The 11,479-nt window shown below is 40.8% G+C and overlaps 2 non-coding genes across 2 annotated transcripts; both read right to left on the bottom strand.

Moving 5' to 3' along the window:
- Positions 1–2,192: 2,192 nt before the first annotated feature.
- LOC120254962 lies at positions 2,193–2,299 on the bottom strand. Its single transcript, XR_005534841.1, has one exon. It is a non-coding gene; the product is annotated as a small nucleolar RNA R71 (small nucleolar RNA).
- Positions 2,300–2,958: 659 nt separating this feature from the next.
- Positions 2,959–3,065, bottom strand: LOC120254958. Its single transcript, XR_005534838.1, has one exon. It is a non-coding gene; the product is annotated as a small nucleolar RNA R71 (small nucleolar RNA).
- Positions 3,066–11,479: the final 8,414 nt, after the last annotated feature.

The raw sequence follows: 11,479 nt of genomic DNA, 5'->3' as shown, positions 1-11,479 counted from the left end.
TTTATAATGTAAATTTGATGATGGATCAGATTTCATTTGATATATATGTATTTATAGGGATATTTTGTGCAATGAGTTATTTGGCAAAATGATTCATGTATACTTATACGTATTTATCTTGGAAGAAGCATGTTTACTTGTGATAAGTGCTAGTGTGTTAAGAATGCGAAGTGTTCTTTCTTTATGATCAGCATTACTTTTATGAGGTTTAATGGCTAATACATCTGTATTTGTGTTCTTTTGCACATTTAGGGTTGTGAAGCTAAGTATCAAGAAAGGAAGCCAAAACTAGATTATGAACGCACTATTTGATGAAATCTTGGAAGGAAGAAATGGGAAGACACAAGTGGGGCTCTAAGATATTTGAATGTGTGCCAACCTCCATGTATTCAAGTCATTGCAATGAGTAGGAGGGGCACGAAGGTAGTCACATTTGCATATCTCGACTTGTGCATTGATAGCAAGATCTTCGCCAATGAGGACTATGATTGAAGAAGAGTTGCGATCTGTGGCATAAATGTGTGGCTATTTATGTTGCCTCGATGAAAAGTGTGGAATTGGGAGTGTGAAAAGTTACTATAGTAAATAACTGTAGTAGTAACTATTCACAGCCTGCCAAAAATCTGGTTTACATAGAATCCACACGGGCGTGTGAAAATTCCCCATGCCCGTGTGAAAATTCCACAAGCCTGTGTGGAAAATCCATAGCGGCGTGTGGATGCCCGATTCCAGCCCTATTTAATCTGTGATTCAACCCGATTTTGGGGGATTCTTTTCACCCTTCTCTCCAACTTCTCTCCATATTTTGAGAGGCCATTGACTACGGTTTTGAGAGGGCTTTGGCAAGTCTTTAGAGTGGTCCTACGGATTCGACACCACGCTTCTTTTGGAAGATGGTTGTTGGGGAGCTTTTGTCGGCACCGATTCGGTGAGGTGTGCCCTAGGCCAGACAAAGGGCCCTTTAGAGAAGAAGTAGCTTCTCCACAAGGCCATCGACATAAATACCGAGGGGGTTTCCTATGGATTATTTATTTTTACTTTCGATTTCATTATTGATTGTATCTTGCTCCATGAAAAGCTAAACCCCCTAGTGGGTACTTGGATTTTGTAAACCATAAGATGTTAATGTTTCTTTGACCTTTTATTATGCCGTCCTTAATTGATGTTTTTAATTGTGACTAGGGGTCTTTCTCCTGGACCAAAGGGTTAGATCTACACATAGGAATAGGGTTTATCACTTGGAATCCCTAGAACTCCATGCAACTTTTCATAGTTTAAGGTGTTGAGACTGAATGATTTTTCCGGCAGGACATAGTATAGAGTTAGTCACGTTTGACCTTAGGTTTAGGACCGTGTACATTAGGATTTCCATGACTCATTAAGCATTAGTTAGGCAGTATAATAGTAGGTCTTGCACTTGAAACATTAGTCCTAGGGGAATTATTGTCCGAATACCCCACTTTTATCGATTACCTTGCCTCGCACTTACTTAGGCCTCTCGTTCTAGTTTCTTTTGTTTCTAGTTGCATTACACTTTATCAACACAATCATTATTCATCTTCACACTTTGCACTGTGTTATCTTAGCCATTCATCATTCATTCTACTTCACATCTTCTTATTCTATCATCATTCTGATTAGTTTTCTTTATTTTGGTGTAGCTCTAGGTTATCACCATAGGGAACCCTTCGATGTTAATTGAAGGTGATCTCGAACTTGAACGTATAGTCAGAAGAAAAGGTAAAGAACTTGTGTAAGAACCGTCGAATCTAGCTGAAGTGGAAGTTGAAGGGTCTGACAACATGGCATAATAGAATGAATAATAGAGAACACTTTCTGATTACGCCAGACCATCAGTATTGGGGAGACAATCTAGCATTGTGCGGCCCCTGATTATAGCTCTGAACTTTTAGCTAAAGCCAGTATTCAACCAAATGATGCAGTAGTCGGCTCAGTTCAATGTTTTGGCCGATGTAGATCTAAACAACCATATTGAAAACTTCTTGGAAGTTTGTAACTTGCTAAAGATTAATGGTGTTACGAATGATGCTATAAGATTGAGGGCTTTTCCATTCTCTCTAAAAGGAAGAGCAAAGTAGTGGCTATATTCTTTACCACGAGCATCCATCACGACATGGAATGAAATGGTTGAAGCTTTATTTGCAAGGTACTTTCCTTCGGGGAAATCGGTGAAGCTTCGTAATGAAATATCGTTGTTTGTTCAGATGGAGCTTGAATCTTTGTTTGAGACATGGTAGCGAATCGAGGACCTTTTGCAGAAGTGTCCACAGCATGGTTTCCCCGAATGAATGATCATTAATCCAATTACGAGACAACTTCTAGATGCCGCCGCAGGAGGTGCAATAGGGAATAAGACTTAGAAGAAACCCACCAGTTGGTAGACTGTTTTTCTTTATTTGGTTGCAGCTCCAGGTTATAACCCGAGGAAACCCTTTGACATTGGTTGAAGGTGATCCTCAACTTGAACGAACACTTCAAATAAGGGGAAAAGAACCTGTACAAGAATAATCAAACCAAGCAGAGGTAGAAGATGAATGGTCAAATAATATGGCAGAACAGAATGAGCAGCAGAGGACACTCTCAAATTTTGCTAGTCCCGTAATTTTGGGCACATAGTATAGTATTGTGCGGCCATCGATTACTACTTAGAATTTTGAGCAAAAGCTAGCATTAATACAGATAATACAGCAGTCAGCACAGTTTAATGGTTTGGCCAATGAGAATCTGAACAACCACATCAAGAACTTCTTCGAAGTGTGTGACATTCTTAAGATTAATGGAGTTATGGATGATTCTATCAGATTGAGGACCTTCCAATTTTCCTTGAAGGGGAAAGTAAAGTAGTGGCTACATTCATTACCTAGAGCATCAATTACTACTTGGAAGGAGATGGTAGAAGCTTTTCTTACCTGATATTTCCCTCCTAGAAAATCTGTGAAGCTTAGGAATGGAATATCTTCCTTTTTGCAAATAGAATTGGTGTCTCTTTTTGAGAGATAGGATAGGTTTAAGGGGCTCTTACGGAAATGTCCTCAACATGGGTTCCCCGAGTGGATGATCATTCAGACTTTTTATAATGGGTTAAACCCAAGCATAAGGCAGTTACTTGATGAAGTAGTAGGAGATACCGTAGGAAGCAAGACCCCTGAAGAAGCCCGATATCTCATTGAAGAAATCACCATAAACAGGTACCAGTGGAATATAAGAGACAGAAAAAAAGGTAGCCAGACTTCATGAGATTGATGCAGTTACTTCATTGCCTGCCCAGGTTGAGTCACTGAGCAAGAAGTTAGATACTTTAACATCTCCTAGAGTGGCGGCCCTAACTAATTGCATTGGGTGTGGGGGAAGTCATGCTTCATCCGATTGCCCAATTTCTATTGGTGTTCATCCTCGGTAGAACAAATAGATTTTGTGGATAATGCAATGAGAAGCCAAGGCAATCCATATAGCAAGACCTACAATCCGGGTTGGAGGAGCCACCTTAATCTTTCATAGAATAATCAAGGGCAACAGAAGGCCATGGCACCACCAAGTTTCCAACAACAACAACAAGCCCCAAACATGGAGAATCGAGTTTCAGGCTTGGAGACCCGGATGGCCGACCTAGAGAAAGCTTTGACCAAGTTCATCCAATCATCGAATACAAGGTTTCAGTTGGTGGAACAACACTTCGCAACCACACGACGTCATTGGATAATTTAGAGAATCAAGTGGGGCAAATTGTGAAGTCATTATCAGAGATATCATAAGGAAGCTTACCTAGTAACACCAAAACTAATCCGAGAGAACTTGTGATGGCTATCACTTTGAGAAATGGTCATGAGGTTAAGGGTAGACTTCTGAGCGAGAAGACCAATGTTGAAGTGCCCAGGGTCATGGAGGTCGTGGAAAGAGTGAAACAGAAGGAGGTGGTACACCCACCTTACAAGCCAAGAATCCCTTATCCCTCAAGATTGAAGAACGACCAAAATGATAAGCAATACAAGAAGTTCTTGGGTCTATTCAAGCAGTTGCACATCAACATTCCTTTTTTCATGGCATTGTCTGAAATGCCTCGCTATGCAAAGTTTGTCAAGGACCTCTTGACCAACAAGAGAAAATTGGAGGAGAGTGCATCTGTGATCTTAGATGTTTCATGTTCGGCGGTGTCTCAAAAGAATATGCCAAACAAGAAAAAAGACCCCGGAAGCTTTATCATTTCATGCAACATTGGTAATTTGGGCAAAAAAAAAAGGTATTGGCCTAGGAGAGCCTAGGCCTACTCGGATGACAGTTCAATTGGTGGACCGAATGGTAAGGCATCCGAGGAGAATCATCGAAGATCTACTTATGAAGGTTGACAAGTACATATTTTCTGTGGACTTTATAGTGTTGGATGTTGGCAAGGATGTTGATGTTCCGTTGATTCTTAGGAGGCCATTCTTGCGTACTACCAAGGCTCTTATAGACATGGACGGCAGGGAGTTGAATTTACGAGTTGGGGATGACGAGCTTACGTATCGCCTCGCCGAAGCCATGAGACATTCTCTTGACTTTAGTGATACTCTTTACTTTCTCGGCACTACTGATGAACTAATAGATGAATATGTGCAGGAAATGATGTGTCTAGACCCGTATGAGGGGTTTCTAGACCAAGAAGTGGAGTGTGAAGAAGTTTTGATGCTTGGTCTAGAGAACAAGGTGCAACCTGCCCCAGGGATCATGAAGAAGATAATTGAAAAGATGAAGCACGCAAGAAAATATCACAAGAAACATCCCAAGGCTATTGGGGATGTACAAGAACGGAGTAAGGTTGACGAATCTTTGTGTGGTAACATGCTCGATAACTCCCCCTCTACCTTGAAAAGATTATGTTCATCATGCTTCAGGTTATGGGTAAGAGGGAAACATTCATCTATGAGCCTCCATGAGGTAAGAATAGGCATGTCAAGCTTAGTAACATTAAACAAGCGTTTCTTGGGAGGTAACCCAAGTCTTTACTATTTTTCTAGGTTTAAGTTTAGTGCATGTATAAGTGCTTGAGTGTTGGTATCTTGATTTCTTTTACATGCTATTGCTGTGTTTCTCTTGTAGATTATTGGTGTTTTCATGTGCTTAATTATATTTGGTGAAGCTTCTTGGTTGTTTGAGTGTGTTTTTCATTCATTCTCTGGTCAGTTTTTATAATAAATGCAGCCTTTGTATGTGTATTAGTGTGCAAAAATTTTCTGTAGAGCCTATAAATTTTTATAAGTCATCCAGAGAAGACACACAGCCGTGTGGAATTTCCACACAAGCGTGTGTTTCTATTCAGAGCTCAACTTCTCCATCCCGTGAAGACACAAGGGCGTGTGAATGCCCCTTTGAATGACCCTGTGATGGTCACTGACACACCCCTTGCGTGTGACCCACAGTGCATGGGTTTGTCAAAGTAATAAATCCCATGTGAGTGGGGTATCATATCTACATAGAATATGGAATAGAAACACCAGATTGCTACTTAACCAAGTGAAGATGAAACAATGATTGTGTTGATAAGATGCAATGTAGATAAAATAAAAAAATAAGAAAGAGAGGCACACATAACTGAGAGGAAAGGCAATCGATAAGAAGTAGGGTACTCGAATATTGTTCCAACTAGGATTATTGCTTCAACTGCAAAACCATCTATTATGCTTCCTAACTAATGCTCAATGAGTCATGGATATCCTAAGATACACGGTCCCAAACCTAAGGTCAATCGTGACTAACTCTACACTATGGCCAGGCGGAGAAATTGATCAGTCTCAACATCTTACACTGTACAAAGTCACAAGAAGCTCTAGAGATTCCAAGTGATAAACCCTATTTCTATATGTAGACCTAATCCTTTGGTCCAGGCGAAAGGCCCTAGTTACACAATTAAGCCCCAGATACTAAAGTTCACTTCAACGCTTCACTCTGTCACTCACACAACTAAGTCCTAATAGAGTTCATCCTTTAGCAAGATGGAAATAGTGGCAGGATAAATCACATCGGAATGGAAAGGGGCCGCTCTGCTACCTCTCGACTCACCCTCTCGACCCTCTCCAATCTAGCTTTGTCTAGCGCTCATGGTGTGTCACTCATCCACAAAGGCTACTAAGATGGACTCTTAACCCTAGTTTCACTCTATGGGAGAAATCATTTAACAAGCATTCAAGATTAGAACTCAATTTAAAACATCAATTAAGGAAAGCATAATAAAAGATTAATGAAACAAATACATCCTAGCATTCACAAATCCAAGTACCCACTAGGGGTTTACCTTTCCATGGAGCAAGATACAATCAATAGTAAAATTGAAAGTAAAAACAAGTAATCCATAAGAAAAGTCCCTCGGTAGTCGTGTTGATGGTCTTGTGGAGTAGCCTCGTCCCATCCAAATGTCCCTTTGTTAAACCTAGGGCATACCTCACCTGATCGGTGCCGATGAGACCTCCCCCAATAGCTATCTTCCAAGAGAAAGAAGGTGTCAAAGATGTAGAACCACTCCAAAATCCTTACCAATACCTCTCTAAACCCTAGCAGCAAGCCTCTCAAGATTTGGAAAAAAGATGGAAAAAAGGATTCTCGAATCGGGCTAAATCATGGCTTTAAATAGGTTTGAATTGGGCATCCACATAGCCCTGTAGATGTTCCACACACCCCTGTTGAAATTCCACACTAGTGTGTGGATTCTCTGGAATCTTGATTTTCTGTGGGCTATGAATACTAACAGCTACAGTTTTTCTATAGTAACCTACCATAGTACCCCACCAAAATGCTCCCGATTCCACATTTTTCATCATGGTAACATAAACGGGAACACGTTTATGCCGTAGATCACATTGTTTCTTCAATAAACAGACTCACTAGTGAAGATCTTTCTATCATTGCACGAGTTGGAATACGTAAATGTGACTGCCATTGTGCCCCTACAACTCATGTGATTGTTTGGATACACGGAGGTTGGAACACATTCATGTATCTTTGAATCCAACTGGTGTCTTCGCATTTGTTCCTTCCAAGATTGCATCAAATAGTGTGTTCACGATCTACATTAGCTTCTTTCTTACATATTTGGCTCCACAACCCTACATGCACCAAAGTAAGAGAAATGCATATGTATTAGCACTGAAATCTGAAAAGACACAGGGGCATTTGTCTGCCTTGTCAATGATCCTGTGAATTACACACGAGCGTGGGTAATTTCCACACGACCATGTAAAACTTTTTAGAGAAGTTCTCTTATATCCTGAGAAGACACAAGGATGTGTGAGTGCGTCTGTGAGTGGCCCTTTTGAAGATCTACTGCCATGTGAAATTTCTTAACGGGCATGTGAAACACTTAGAGAAATTTCTCGGATGGATAGAGAAGCCACATGGGCATGTGGGTGCCCTTGCGGGTTAGGTACACGGGTATTGAAAATTTCCACACACCCGTGTGGGTGCGTTTAGAGGTAAAAAGTGTTATCCTGAGAATATACAGGGGCATGTGTCTGCCCCTGTGAAGCTATCCTGTGGAGTCACACGGGCGTGGGTAATTTCCACATGCCCGTGTGGGTGTACAGAACTCAAAGGGCTGCGATTTGCTTTATAAATCTATTGAACCTTTTTCATTTTCACACTCCCAAACACTCAGAAAACATATCTTCACACTCTCCCGACCTCTCACCATCATTTTAGATGAATTTTACTCATGTTTTCATTCCGCTTCTAAGCTTTTCATCTTCATTTTGTCGGTAAACCCTCATTTCCTTCTTTTCATTGCCAATCTTGATTTATTTTGATTAAACTAGAGAATGTTGCTTCATTTCCATGTTAAATGGTTGGTGCATGCTTTAGAATGAGTTTAGAAATGAATTTTAGATGTATTTTTGTATTTTTACATAGTGACCGTACGTCTTTCACTCCCCGGGTATTCACACGGGCGTGTGGAATTTCCACACGGCCTATGGATTTCTGCAGTAATGTTTTTGTGAACTTATTTTATTAATTCTTCTTCAATTCTTGCAAATATGGCACCCAAAACAAAGAAGCAAGCCGGGAAGCGTCCCAGGGAGGATTCCCTCGAGCCTAAGTACTTAGAGTTTGCAATTCCTGAGCATAAGGCTCATTTTGAATGATTAGTAAAACTCAAGTTTGGACAGTCAAGATTCCCATAGTTGAGTGCATTAAGAAAGGTTCAGCGAGGAGACGAGATCATTGATGAGACTGAGGAGTTGTTGGCCATCGACAGTTGGCGCTAGTTATTGTTTATTCGTGAACTAGCGATTCATACGCTTACACTGGAGGTCCTCGCATCATTTGAGCTTGATAGCTCTTATAACTACTTCTTGAGCATCGACACTATCCTGTTTAGAGCATTTGGACAACATTTCATTATAAGTGACTCCTAGTTTTCGGTCCGACTTGGACTGTATGATGAGGCATTCATGGACACAGAGGAGTACACTTAGTATCGACGGACTATCCTAGCATTTTAACCACGCAGAGAGTGTATAGAGCCTTAAGCGGACAAGGGCAGTCCGAGCCAGACTTGTTGAAGGCCGTGTATCTTTCCTGACCAGCATATCGTCACCTTCATGCCATTTTGAGCAGGTCGGTGAATGGTCATAGTAACAATACTGAAGTCCTTAGCCGGCAGGAGCTATTATATCTGTATTCGATGGTGCAACGGTAGTTGATTCATCTGGGGCATATCGGGGCTGAGTACCGGCATCACCATGGTCAGTATACCAGAGTCGGCATTCTGTTCTCAAGTTTCTACATCGCTAGACTCATCATGGGGATGGGCTTATTAGACGCTATCAGGGGAGCTGAGAAGGTTATTATACCATCTCCTCTTGGCATAGAGACTATAAGATTGATGGGGATGGTCCGGAGGTACAGACCAGGGGTATATGTGATTATCACACTCCCACCTGAGATAACCAAGGCAGAGGGTGACACAGCAGAGGGGTCTCAAGCCTTCGTAAGAGCCGCAGCCGAAGCAGATGGAGAGCGAGGCAACGTCCACTGCATAGGAGCCATCTCCAGTGCACATTCTATCTTCTTCTCGAGCCTATGATCATTTTGAGGGGCTCGAGAGTGCAATGGGGGTGCTACAAACTGAGGTTGCTGAGGTTTGGGTGACACAGGCCGTGAACCATACTTAGGTGATGTCCCGTCTCGACATTTTACAGCAGTTATTAGAGCAAGATGTACCTTCACCATTCATCATGATGCCAGAGCTTCACCGACCCCTTAAGCATCTCCACCACCATCATCACCAGTTCCAACGGTAGTTGATCCATTTATTTCACCAGCACCAGCACCAACACCAGCAGTAGAGGCGACCGAGCCCGACACTGAAGCTTGATGCGTCTTTAATTTATTTCTTTATGTTTTCATATTTTATATCTGCATTTTATTTTGAACTTGTATCACTTAGAAAGGATCTTGCTTCTAAGTTTATCTTTTATTTTCGTTGTCTTGAGTTGTATTTCATTGCTTTATCTTTATATACTTGAGTTATTTTTGTTTTTGTTAAGCTGTACTGAACCCCCTTGTGTATACATGCAGGTGGTCTTGTGAGTACGGAAATTAAAGACTAGTCATACACACGGTCAATGTGATATTTACATAACCATGTGTGCTCCACAACCCATTGGAAGTCAACCCTCAAGAAACATAGCTCTATCAAAGGTACCATTAGGAGTTCAGGAGTGTATTGTTTCAATTGCCAACCTCCACATATGTTTTTGATTGATTAATATACTATTGCACTTGCATGCGTACATTGAGGGCAATGTACATCTTAAGTGTGAATTCAATTGCCAACCTCCACATATGTTTTTGATTTCTCACATAGTCAATGGGGGTTCACCTTAGTTGTAATGGTTGTATTCTTAAGTTAGGAGAATTTTTAACATTGAATGTTCTCATGATCTAGTTTTTACTTGAATTTTAGAAATATTTGCCCGATTGACACTTGTTGCACTACTCGCTCATTAAACCTTTTTTGGAAACTCAAGTTCGATGTTTAAGGGACTAGTTAGTTTTGTGTCTTGTATTATTTTTGCTGAAAAAAGGATGAATGAAAAGAAAAAAGAGGAAAATATATACTTGTTTTGGTTGTGCGTTTGGGTGGAAAGAGCTACCGCCTATGAAATATGAAGCTACTCTCATAAGTCGGATACTAGTTATGCCCTAATGAGAAAAAGAGCTATCTCATAGGATGAGTAAAAGCTACTACCCCGGTAGAAAGAGCGACCACCTCGAAAGTGTGAAAGCCACCTTAGCGGCCATTTCAGAAAGGGCTACCTTAGAGGATGTGTGAAGCTACTACCATCTCTTTGCTTTGTTTTGTAAATAAATAAGTCCTTCTAACTTAGAACTTTGAGGAGTATACGTTTGGTTGACTTGAGTGAGTTTACACACTTTCACAATTTCGGGTTTGTTGTTCTTTGTTATTTTAGTTTTTAGCTAGAGCAATGATTTTTTGTATTTAGTTTTAATCCGATCACTTTTCTATAGAACCTCTACTACTGGCACCACCTTTCCTCAAAGCACTTTTTCTATCCAATAAAGGATACAACAGATCTCATTTCAAATGTCAAATCTTCTTAAAGTTCCACTATGCTTGTTTTAAGTGTATGTGACAGCTCTGGTACATACTTCTTCAATAATGAGACATAGAAAACATTATGGATCGTCTCTAACTCTAGCTGCAATTCTAGTATATAGGCCACTGGCCCAATTCTTTCAAGTATCAAGAATGGGCCAATATAGCGAGGATTTAACTTTCTCCTGCTACGAAATCATATTACCCTTTTCCAAGGTGATGTCTTCAGGAAAGCTCTATCACCCACTTGAAACTCTAAATCTCTTCTCCTGTTGTCCGCATGGCTCTTTTCTAGACCTTGGGCCACTTTAACCTGTCTTGAACCATCTTCACTTTTCCTGTGGTTTCTTCAATCAATTCCACACTTTGCAGCTTTCTTTCACCGACTTCACCCCAACAAAGAGGTGTTCGGCACTTACATCCATAAAAAGCTTCGTAAGGAGCCATAGCAATACTTACATTCAGATTATTGTTGTAAGCAAATTCCATAAGAGGTAAATTCTTGTCCCAACATCCCTGGAAATCGAGAACACAAGCCTTCAACATCTCGTCAACTATATGGATTGTACACTCTGATTAGCCATCTGTCTGAGGATTGTATGCAACACTGAGTCTCACAGTGGTCCCCAAAGCCTGATGAAACTTTGGCTAAAATTGAGATATGAACCTCGGATCATAATTTGGCACAATTAAAACATGTACTCTGTGGAGTTTAACCACTTCGCTTATAAATGGCCTCGCTAATCTTTCCAAGGAATAGTAGGGATGAATGGCCAGAAAATGGGCTGATTTCGACAAATGTTCCATAATGACACACACATAATCATGCCCATGAAGAGTACACTACAATTAACCACTAAATCCATAGTA

Source organism: Dioscorea cayenensis, unplaced genomic scaffold (genome assembly GCF_009730915.1).
Source record: "Dioscorea cayenensis subsp. rotundata cultivar TDr96_F1 unplaced genomic scaffold, TDr96_F1_v2_PseudoChromosome.rev07_lg8_w22 25.fasta BLBR01000770.1, whole genome shotgun sequence".
Classification (NCBI taxonomy): domain Eukaryota; kingdom Viridiplantae; phylum Streptophyta; class Magnoliopsida; order Dioscoreales; family Dioscoreaceae; genus Dioscorea; species Dioscorea cayenensis.
The sequence above is the reverse complement of the archived record's forward strand: the minus strand, read 5'-3'. Positions and strand labels throughout refer to the sequence as shown.